Below are 12,669 nucleotides of genomic sequence, written 5' to 3'. Positions count from 1 at the left end.
GGAATTACAGGCCAGTGAGCCTAACATCAGTGGTAGGGAAATTATTGGAAAACATTCTGAGGGACAGAATTAGTCTCCACTTGGAGAGGCAAGGATTAATCAGGGATAGTCAGCATGGCTTTGTCAAGGGAAGATCATGTCTGACCAATTCGATTGAATTTTTCGAGGGGGTGACTAGGTGTGTGGATGAGTGTAGCGCAGTGGATGTGTTATACATGGATTTTGGTAAGGCTTTCAATAAAGTCACGCACAGGAGATTGGTCAGGAAGGTAAGGGCCCATGGGATCCAGGGTGCCTTGGCACATTGGATCCAAAACTGGCTTGGTGGCAGAAGGCAGAGGGTGATGCTCGAAGTTTGTTTTTGTGACTGGAAGCCTGTGTCCAGTGGGGTACCGCAGGGATCGGTGCTGGGTCCCTTGCTGTTTGTGGTCTACATTAATGGTTTGGATGTGAATGTAAAAGTTATGATCAGTAAGTTCGCAGATGACACGAAAATTGGTGGGGTGGTAAATAGCAAGGAGGGGAGCCTCAGTCTGCTGGATGATATAGATGTGTTTGTCAGATGGGCGGAACAGTGGCTAATGGAATGTAAACCTGAAAAGTGTGAGGTGATGCATTTTGGAGGGAGTAACAAGGCAATGGAAAAGACAATGAATGGTAAGACCCTAGGAAAGACAGAGGATCAGAGGGAACTTGGTGTGCATGTACATAGATCCCTGAAGGCAGCAGAACAGGTGGATAAGACGGTTAAAAAGGCATATGGGATACTTGCCTTCATTAGCCGAGGCATAGAATATAAGAGCAGGGAGGTTATGATGGAGCTGTACAATATGCTAGTTAGGCCACAGCTGGAATGCTGTGTGCAGTTCTGATCATCACGCTATAGGAAGGATGTGATTGCTTTGGAGAGGGTGCAGTGGAGATTCACCAGGATGTTACCTGGGCTGGAGCGCTTCAGCTATGAAGAAAGACTGGACAGGCTGGGGTTGTTTTCCTTGGAGCAGAGAAGGCTGAGGGGGGACCTGATTGAGGTGTACAAAATTATGAGGGGCATAGATAGGGTAGATAGAAAGGAACTTTTTACCTTAGTAGAGGGTTCAATAACGAGGGGGCATAGATTCAATGTAAGGGCAGGAGGTTTAGAGGGAATTTGAGGAAGAACTTTTTCACCCAGAGGGAGGTTGGAATATGGATCTCACTGCCTGAAAGTGTGGTAGAGGCAGGAACCCTCACAACATACAAGAAGCATTGTGATGAGCACTTGAAATGCCATAGCATACAAGGCTATGGACCAAATGCTGGAAAATGTGATTAGATTAGACAGGGCTTGATGGCGCAGACGCGATGGGTTGAAGGGTCTCCTTCTCTGCTTTATAACTCTATGACTATGACTCTATGACATTGCAATATAATCGTCATTTGCAATGCAATAGAATATTGCAATGGAATATCTGTTTGGAATATAATAGCCATTTGCAATGCAATAGAACATTAAAACGGAATATAATAGTCATTTTCTATGCAATAGCACCTTGCAATCTAATATCACATTGCAATATAATAGTCAATATTCAATGCAATAGAAGAAAGCAATGGAAAATCACTTTGCAATATAATCGTCATTTGCATTTGCACATTTCAATGAAACGTCACTTTGGAATGTAAACGTCATTTGCAATGCAATAGGACATTGCAATGGAATATCAGTTCACAATATAATAGTCATTTGCAATGCAATAGCACATTGCGATGGAATATCACTTTGCAATATAATTTTGCTTTGGAGTGGAATCTGCATTTGCAATATAATAGTCATTTGCATTGCAATTGTACAATGCAATGAAATATGAATTCCCATTATAATAGTCATTTGTAATGCAACAAACCATTGCAATGGAATATCAATTTGCAATAAACTAGTCTTTTGCAATGCAATAGCACATTGTAATGGAATATCGCTTTGCAATATAATCGTCATTTGCAATGCAATAGCACATTGCAATGGAATTTAACTTTGCAATATAATCGTGATTTACAATGCAGTAGAGTATTGCAATGGAGTATCTCTGCTATATAATAGCCATTTCAAATGCAATAGCACGTTGAAATTTAAATTAATTTGCAATATAATAGTCATTTGCAGTGCAATATAACATTGCAATGGAGTATCATTTTGCAATATAATAGGCATTCACAATGCATTAGGACATTACAATGGAATATCATTTAACAATATCATACTCAATTGCAATCTAATAGAACATTGCAATGTGATATCGCTTAACAATATCGTAGTCATTTGCATTGAAATAGATCATTGCACTGGAATATCACTTAACAATATAGTAGTCATTTGCAATGCATTGTAACATTGCAATGGAATATTACTTTTCAATATAATAGATATTTGCAATGCAATAGCACATTGCAATGGAATATCACTTTGCAATATAATAGTGCATTGGATTGGAATCTGCCTTCACAATGGAATCAGAATTTGCAATATAATATTCATTTGCAATGCAATTGCACATTGCAATGGAATATCATTTTGAATATAATAATGCTTTGGATTGGAATCTGTCTTTGTAATGGAATCAGATTTTGCATTATAATAGTAATTTGCAAGGCAATTGCACATTGCAATAGAATGTCATTTTTAATATAATAGTCAATTGCAAATGAATAGCACATTGCAATCTAATATCACATTGCAATATACTAGTCGTTTGCAATGAAATGCAACATTGCAATAGAATATCATTTTGCAATATAATAGTCATATTTAATAGAACATTCCAATGGAATATCTCTTTACAGTATAAAATAATTTGCAGTGCAATAGAACATTGCAATTGAATATCCCTTTGCAAATGAATAGTGCTTTGGAGTTTGCAATATAATCAACCTTGCAATGCAATATAATATTGCAATGGAATATAACTTTGCAATATAATAGTTATTCCAATGCAATGGAACATTGCAATGGAATATCAGTTTGCAATAAAATAATCATTTGCAATGCCATAGAACATTGCAATGTAATATCACTTTGCAATATGATCATCATTTGCAATGCAATAGAGCAATGAAGTGGTATATCACTCAGTAATATAATCGACACTTGCAATTCAATAGCACACTGCAATGGAATATCAACTGGCAATAGTATGTTCATTGGCAATACAATATCCCATTGCAATGCATTGCAATGACTACTTTATTGCAAAGGGTTATTCCACTGCCATGTTCTATTGCATTGCAAATGACATAGAATTGTAGAAACATAGAAGATGGGAACAGGAGTAGGCCATTCGGCCCCTTGATCCTGCTCCGCCATTCAATGAGATCATGGCTAATTATTCAAACTCAGTACCCTGTCTCTGCCTTCTCCCCATATCCATGAGCCCTTTAGCCTTAAGAAATATATCTAACTCCTTCTTGAATACATATAATGCATTGGCCTCAACTGCCTTCTCATGTGGAGAATTCCACAAGTTCACCACCATCTGGGTGAAGAAATTCCTCTTCGTCTCTGTCCTAAATGGCATACCACTTATCTTTAGACTGTGACCCCTGGTTATGGACTCCCCCGATATCAGTAACATCCTTCCTGCATCTAGTTTGTCTAGTCCTGTTAACATGTTATATGTTTCAATGAGATCCATTCTCATTTTCTGAACTCCAGCTAGTATAAGCCCAATCTACCCAATCTCTCCTCATACATCATTCCTTCCATCACAGGTCTCATTCTGGTTAATCTTTGCTGCAATCCCTCCATGGCAAGAACATCCTTCCTCAGATAAGGCAAACAAAACTGCACACAATACACAAGGTGTGGTCTCCCCAAGGCCCTGTACAACTGCAGCAAGAAATCTTTGTTCCTGTACTGAAATCCTCTCGCTAAGAAAGCCAACCTACCATTTGCCTTCATAACCAGCTGCTGCACCTGCATGCTTACCTTCAGCGACTGGGGCTCAAGGTCACCCATGTCTCATTGTACTTCACCTTCTCCCAAACTATTGTTGTTCAGATACTAACCTGCCTTCCTGTTTTTGCCACCAAAGTGGATAACCTCGCATTAATCCACATTATACTGCATCTGCCATATATCTGCCCTATCACAATTATATTGCAGTGATATTCCATTGCAGTGTTGTACAGCATTGCAAATGACTATTATATTGCGAACTGATATCTCATCGCGATATTCTATTGCATTGCAAATGACGAATAAACTGCAGTGACATTCTATTGCAATATTGTATTGCATTGCAAATGACGATTAAACTGCAGTGATATTCCATTAAAATGTGCAATTGCATTGCAAATGACTATTATATTGCATGGTGATATTCCATTACCATGTGCTATTGCATTGCAAATGAATATAATATTGCAAGTTAGTACTCCATTGCAATGTTCTATTGCATTGCAAATGACTATTATATTGCCAATTGATATTCCATTGCAATGTTCTACTGCAATGTAAATGACGATCTCATTGGAAAGATATATTCCATTGCAATATGCTATTGTATTGCAAATGACTATTATACCTCAAAATGATATTCAATTGCAATGTTCTATTGCATTGCAAATGACAAACACATAGCAAGGCAATATGCCATTGCTACGTGCTATTGCATTCCAAATGACTATTTTATTGCAAAGCTCTATTCCATTGCAATTTTCTACTGCATTGCATATAACCATCATATTGCAAGGCAATATTCCCTTGCAATATGCTATTGCATTGCAACTGACTATTATACTGCAAGGTTAAAATTCCTTTGTGTTCTACTGTATTGCAAATGATGATTATGTTGCAGTGATGTTCGATAATGCAATGTGCTATTGCATTGCAACTGACTATTGTATTGCAAGGTGATATTCCATTGCAATGTTCTATTGCATTGCAAATGACTATTGTAGCGATATACAATTGCAATGTGCCATTGCATTGCAAATGAAAATAATATTGTCAGTTGATATTCCATTGCAATATTCCATTGCATTGCAAATGACTATTATTTTGAAAAGTGATATTCCATTGCAATATCCTATTGCCTTGCAAATGACTATTATATTGCAAAGCGATATTCCATTGCAATGTTCTATTGCATTGCAAATAACGAATATATTGCAGTAATATTTCATTGCAATGTTCTATTGCATTGCAAGTGACTAGTATATTGCTAAGTGATATTCCATTGCAATATGCTGCTGCATTGCAAATGACTATTATATTGCAAAGTGATATTCCATTGCTATCATAGAATCACAGAATCAAAGAATGTTACAGCATGGAAGGAGGTCATTTCGGCTCATTGTGTCCATGCCGGCCAACTAAGAACTATCCGGCCTAATCCCACTTCCCACCTCTTGGGCCATAGCCCTGCATCTTAGAGCTTCCCAAGTGTAAATCCAAGTACTTTTGGAATGTGGTTAGGGTTCCTGCCTATATCACCCTTTCAGGCAGTGAGTTTTAGACTTCCACGCCACTCTGGGTGAAGACATTTCCCCTCAAAGCCCCTCTAAAACTACCCACAATTACTTTAAATCTATGCCCTCTGGTTTTTCACCACTCTGCTATGGGAAATAGGCCCTTTTTATCCACTTTATCGATGCCTTTCAGAATTTTATACACCTCAATAAGGTGTCCCCTCAGCCTCCGCTGTTCCAAGGAAAACAGACCCAGCCTATGCAGTCTTTCCTCACAGCTAAGGTTCTCTACTCCCAGCAACATCATGGTAAATCTCCTCTGTACCCTCTCTAGAGCAATCACATCTTTTCATAATGTGGTGACCAGAACTGCACGCAGTACTCTAGCTGTGTCCTAACTAGTGTTTTATACAATTGAAGCATAATCTGTTCTTTCATTCTATGCCATGGCTAATAAAGTCAAGCATTCCGTATGACTTCTTAACCACCTCATCTACTTGGCCTGTTACCTTCAGCGATCTGTGGACATGCACTTCAAGGTCCCTTTGTTCCGCCACACTACTCAGTGTCCTACCATTTAATTTGTATTTCCTTCCCTTGTTAGCACTGCAAATGACATTTATTTGCAGTGATCTTCTATTGGGTGGTGTTTCTGGGTGGATTGACAGTGGATAGACAATGGCAAGCATTCAAAGATAGAATGGAAGAATTCCAGAACATGTTTATACCGGTTTGGCATAAAAATAAACCTAAAAAGGTGACTCAACCGTGGATAACGAGGGAAATTAGGGACAGCATAAAATCAAAAAAAAGGACATATCAACTGGCAAAAAAAAGCACCAGACCGGAAGATTGGGGGCAGTACAGGATACAGCAAAAGAGGACAAAGGGATTAATCAGGAAGGGGAAAATAGAATACGAAAGTAAACTTGCAGCAAACATAAAGACAGACTGCAAAAGCTTTTATCGGTATATCAGGAGGAAAAGACTGGTAAAATCCCAAGTCGGTCCCTTGCAGTCCGATTCGGGAGAATATATAATGGAGAATAAGGAAATGGCAGACCAATTAAACTCATACTTTGGTTCTGTATTCACAAAGGAGGACACAAATAACCTCCCAGGAATATCGGCAAACATAGGGACTAATGAGAGGGAGGAGCTGACAGAAATTAGTATCTCTAGGGATATGGTGTTGGGTAAGTTGAGGGGACTGAAGGCCGACAAATCCCCGGGGCCTGATAAACTACATCCTAGGGTACTTAAGGAGGTGGCCCTGGAGATAGCAGATGCTCTAAGGATCATCTTCCGGAACTCCATTGACTCAGGAACAGTACCCGTGGATTGGAGGGTAGCTAATGTTACCCCAATATTTAAAAAGGGGGGTAGAGAGAAAGCAGGGAATTATAGACCAGTAAGCCTTACATCGGTTGTGGGCAAAATGCTAGAGTCCATTATTAAGGATAAAATAGCGGAGCACTTGACAAATGGGGAAAGGATCGGACAGAGTCAACATGGATTTACAAAGGGTAAATCGTGTTTGACTAATCTGCTGGAATTTTTTGAGGAAGTAACTGGTAAAATAGATGGGGGAGAGCCAGTGGATGTTGTGTACCTTGACTTCCAGAAAGCCTTCGATAAGGTTCCACACAAAAGATTATCATGCAAAATTAAGGCTCATGGGATTGGGGGCAAAGTATTAACGTGGATAGAGAACTGGCTGGCGGATAGAAAACAGAGAGTTGGAATAAATGGCTCGTTTTCGGAGTGGCAGGCAGTGACCAGCGGGGTGCCGCAAGGATCTGTCCTGGGACCCCAGCTGTTCACAATATATATAAATGATCTGGATCAGGGAATTGGATGCAATATTTCCAAATTCGCTGACGACACTAAACTAAGAGGAGGGGTGGGCTCTGATGAGGATGTCAGGAGGCTACAGTGCGATTTGGACAGGTTGGGGGACTGGGCGGATACGTGGCAGATGCACTATAATGTGGATAAATGCGAGGTTATCCACTTTGGGGGTAAAAACAGGAGGGTGGATTATTATCTAAATGGCAATAGATTGGGAGATGGGGAAGTGCAGAGGGACCTGGGTGTTCTTGTGCACCAGTCACTGAAGGAGAGCATGCAGGTGCAACAGGCGATTAAGAAGGCAAATGGTATGTTGGCCTTCATATCAAGGGGGTTCGAGTATAGGAATAGGGATACCTTACTACAGCTGTACAAGGTGCTGGTGAGACCACATCTGGAGTATTGTGTACAGTTTTGGTCGCCCCATCTGCGGAAGGATGTTCTTGCCATGGAAAGAGTGCAGCGGCGATTCACCAGGCTGATACCTGGAATGGCGGGAATGACCTACGAGGAGAGATTGAATAGTTTGGGCTTGTACTCACTGGAGTTTAGAAGATTGAGAGGGGATCTCATCGAAACATATAAAATTATGGCAGGCCTGGACAGGCTGAATTCAGAGAGAATGTTTCCAATGGCAGGGGAGCACAGAACCAGGGGCCACAGTCTAAAAATAGCGGGCAAATCATTTAAAACAGAGATGAGGAAGAATTTCTTCACTCAAAGAGTGGTGAGCCTGTGGAATTCCCTGCCACAGAGGGCTGTGAAAGCTAATTCAATAAATATTTTCAAGAGAGAATTGGATATATTTCTGAAGGCTAAGGGGATTAAGGGTTACGGAGAAAAGGCGGGGACGGGGTACTGAACTGGTAAGATCAGCTATGATCTCAGACGAAGATCAGCCATGATCTCATTGAATGGCGGAGCAGGCTCGAAGGGCCGAATGGCCTACTCCTGTTCCTATCTCTATGTTATTGCAATGTGCTGAATGGCCTACTCCTGCTCCTATCTTCTATGTCTGTATGATACTATGGCCTAGAAATTGGGTATAGCCTGGCTTGAGGCATTAGAACTGGCGCTGTGCAAAGTTTATAGCCAGATGAAATTTATCGCCGCCTGGCGCGATATTGGGTTGCATCGCCCCTAAAGATGATTGAGGCGCGAATTCAGGCTTTACACAGGACTCCAAAGGTGCTAAACTTCCGGCGCAACCCAATATTGGAGTGGACGGGCTCAGCGCAACTGCACTCAATTACCAATGACCACGAGACTTCCAGGTGCCGGCTAGCTCTTAAATGGGTGGGGCAGTCAGCTTCAGCATCCACACTCTGCGCCTTGCAGGCCTCAGAATCGGCGCAGGCCCTTCTCTGGTGATAAAAACTTGGACCAGATGGAGAAGGTGAGACAGAGAGCAGAGCGCTTCATCAATGAGGCTCTGGAGCAATTGGTGGCCGCAGTGGAGCGCCGGCAAGATGTTCTCTACCCAGGCAATGGCAGGAGGCCGAATCATAAGGACTACCGATGAGCTTGGAGGGATGTATGCCAGAGGGTCTACTCCAGCAGCATGGTGACCAGGAGCCCTGTACAATGCAAAAAGAAATTCAACGACCTCACACGGGTTGTGAGGGTAGGTGTTGTTCCTGCAAACTTCTGCATCCCTTCATTTGCACCTGACTTTATGGCTACAGGGTGGCCTGTGCCCCATTGGCCATCTGCCAGCAAGCACCCATGGCCCTTTCTGGGCAAACACATGCACATTTGACTCAGGGCATCATGTAAGGGCTCTTGCACCATGGGGGGCATGTGATGATCACTGAGGGCATCAGGTAACATAAATTCCCCTCTTTTCCCCTGCAGTCCATGCTGGCGAGGATTGGCAAATTCCACCTTAGCACCAGTGGAGGACATCCACAAGTGGTCACTATCACGGATCTCGAGGAGAGAGTCCACCAGATTCTTGGAGGATGTCTGAGTGATCCTGTAACCAATGCAGCTACCGACCCCATTGTTGAAAGCGATGGTAAGGTTCTCACCTCTTCCAACTGTCTCCTTCTACTTGTACCCCCCACCAGCATGCTTTCTCACTGTGGACCCATGTCATAGCCTTGCCACAATCCGGCATCCCTTGCTGTGAACCTGTCCTTTTGCTAAATCCACTCTTCCACCTCCCTGCTTTCAGATGCTGCATCACCAGCTCAGGAGCCGGGCCCTCAAGCTGCCAGTGCCAGTGCCTCCGAAGGCACAATGAGAACATTACTGTCCAACAGAAGGTCAGCAACTCACTCCAGCAATGATTAGGATGGCCAGCCCAAATGGCTGCAGCATTTATACTCGTGCTGTCCCCTTTAAATAGCGGCCCCGAGTCCGAGAATGGCCTGGGAACGCTCCATCCAACTGTCATTAATAGCGCCAGGCGGAAAGGTTGCGGGTGCCACCGAATATCCGGTCCGGGGTGCAAAAATGGTGTTGTACAAAGAAATGACGTCATGATCTGCCTGCACCTGCAGGCACGCGCAAAGAGTTAGCGCCAGTGCTAAAATCATACTCAATATGGGAGGTGGCGCTGTATTCACAGCGCCTGCCCAAAAATTGGGTAACGCCCCAATTCTCAGGCTCTTTAGGCGCTAATCGCTGGCACTTCCAAGCGAATTTCTAGGCCTATATCATTTGCAATGCAATAGAACATGGCAGTGGAATATCCCTTTGCAATATAACAGTCATTGCAATGCAATGGAACAGTTCAATGGAATATTAGTTTGCAATATAATAGTCATTTGCAATGCAACATGACATTGCAGTGGAATATCGCTTTGCAATATGAAAGTTATTTGCAATGCAATAGAAGATTGCAATGTAATATATCTTGGTAATATCACAGTCATTTTCAATGCAATAGCACATTGCAATGGAATATGGCCTTGTAACGTGATCATCATTTGTACTGCAATAGAACATTGTAATGGAGTAACACTTTGCAATATATAAGTAATTTGCAATGCAATAGAACATTGCAATGGAATATCACTTTGCAATATAATATTCATTTGCAATGCAATAGAACGTTGCAATGGAATATTAACTTGCAATATTATATTCATTTGTAATGCAATAGCACAATGCAAAGGAATATCGCTTTGCAGTACCATCACCATTTGCAATGCAATAGGATATTCCAATGGTATATCACTTTGCAATATAATATTATTTTGCAATCCAATACCACAGTGCAATGGAATATCACTTTGCACTATAATATTATTTTGCAATGCAATAGAATATTGGAATGGAGTATCAATTTGCAATACAATATTTATTTGCAATGCAATAGGATGTTGCAATGGAATATTAACTTGAAATATTATATTCATTTGCAATGCAACAGCACATTGCAATGGATTTTCACTTTGCAGTACCATCGCAATTTGCAATGCAATAGGATATTACAATGGTATATCAATTTGCAATATAATATTTTCTTGCAATCCAATACCACATTGCAATGGAATATCACTTTGCAATATAATATTATTAACCAATGCAATAGAATATTGCAATGGGGTATCACTTTGCATTGCAACATTGATTTGCAATGCAATAGGATGTTGCAATGGAATTTTGACTTGAAATAATATATACATTTACAATGCCACAGGACATTGCAATGAAATATCACTTTGCAATATAATAGTCATTTGCAATGCAATTGCACATTGCAAGGGAATAATACTGCACCATTGTCTTCAGTTGCAGTGCAATAGAACATTGCAATGGCATATCAATTTGCAATATTAAAGTCATTCGCAATGCAATAGCACATTGCAGTGGAATATCACTTTGCAATATAATTTTATTTGACAATGCAATAGAACATTGCAATGGAATATCACCATGCAATATAATATTCATTTGCAATGCAATAGAATACTGGAATGGAATTTCAGCTTGCAGTATTATTTTCATTTGCAATGGAAAATGACATTGCAATGTAATATTACTTTGCAATATGAAAAACATTTGCACTGCAACAGAACATTGCAATCGAATATCGCATTGCAATATGACCGTCATTGCAATGCAAATCAACCTTGCAATGGAATATAAGTTTGCAATATAATCGTCATTTGCAATTCAATAGAACATTGCAATGGTATACCGCTTTGCATTATAATAGTCATTTGCAAGGCAATAGCACATTGCAATGAAATATGACATTGCAATATAATAGTCATTTGCAATGCAATAGAATATTGCAATGGAATATCAACTGGCAATAATATTTTCATTTGCAGTGCAATGGTACATTGCGATAGAAGATCGCTGCAATAGAAACGTCATTTGCAATGCAATAGAACATTGCAATGCAACATCATTTTGCAATATAATAGCCATTTGCAATGCAATTGCACATTGCAATGGAATGTCACTGCAATATAATCATCATTTGCAATGCAATAGAACATTGCAGTGGAATATCACTTACCAATATAATAGTCATTGCAATCCAATGGAACATTGCAATGGAATATTAGTTTGCAATATAATAGTAATTTGCAATGCCGTACAACATTGCAATGCAAAGAAATCTTGCAATAAAATATCAGTTTGCCATATAATCGTCATTTGCAATGCAATAGTAGATTGCAATGGAATACTGCTTTGCTATTTAATATTCAATTGCAATGCAATAGCAAATTTTAATGAAATATTAAATTGCAATATAATAGTCGTTTGCAATGCAATACAACATTGCAATGGAATATCAACCGGTTATATTATTTTCATTTGCAATACATTGGCACATTGCAATAGAATATCACTGCAATATAGACGTCATTTTCAATGCAATAGAGCATTGCAATGGAATATAAACTTGCAATATTATTGGCAGTTGCAATGCAATAGCACATTGGAAGGGAACATCACTTTGCAAGATATACAACATTGCAATGAAATATCACTTTGCAATATTAACTTGCAATATTTTATTCATTTTCAATGCAATAACATATTACAATGGACTATCGCTTTGCAATATGATCACCATTTGCAATGCAATAGGAGAGTGCAATGAAGTATCACTTTGCAATAGAAATTAATTTGCAATGCAACAGAACATTGCAATGGAACATCGCTTAGCAATACAGTAGTCATTTGTAATGCAATTGCACATTGCAATGGAATATTTATTTGCAATATAATAGTCAATGCAATGCAATGGAACATTACAATGCAAATTAAGCTTGCAATATAATACAATATTGCAATGGAATATCGCTTTGCAATATGAAAGTCATTTGCAATGCTACAGAACATTGCAATGGAATATCACTGCAAAACAATTGCAATTTGCCATGCAATAGCATATTATGATAGAAT

Source organism: Somniosus microcephalus, unplaced genomic scaffold (assembly GCF_052327205.1).
Source record: "Somniosus microcephalus isolate GS21.2 unplaced genomic scaffold, FLI_Smic_1.0 unresolved_chr5, whole genome shotgun sequence".
NCBI lineage: Eukaryota > Metazoa > Chordata > Chondrichthyes > Squaliformes > Somniosidae > Somniosus > Somniosus microcephalus.
This window is presented reverse-complemented; position numbering follows the sequence as displayed.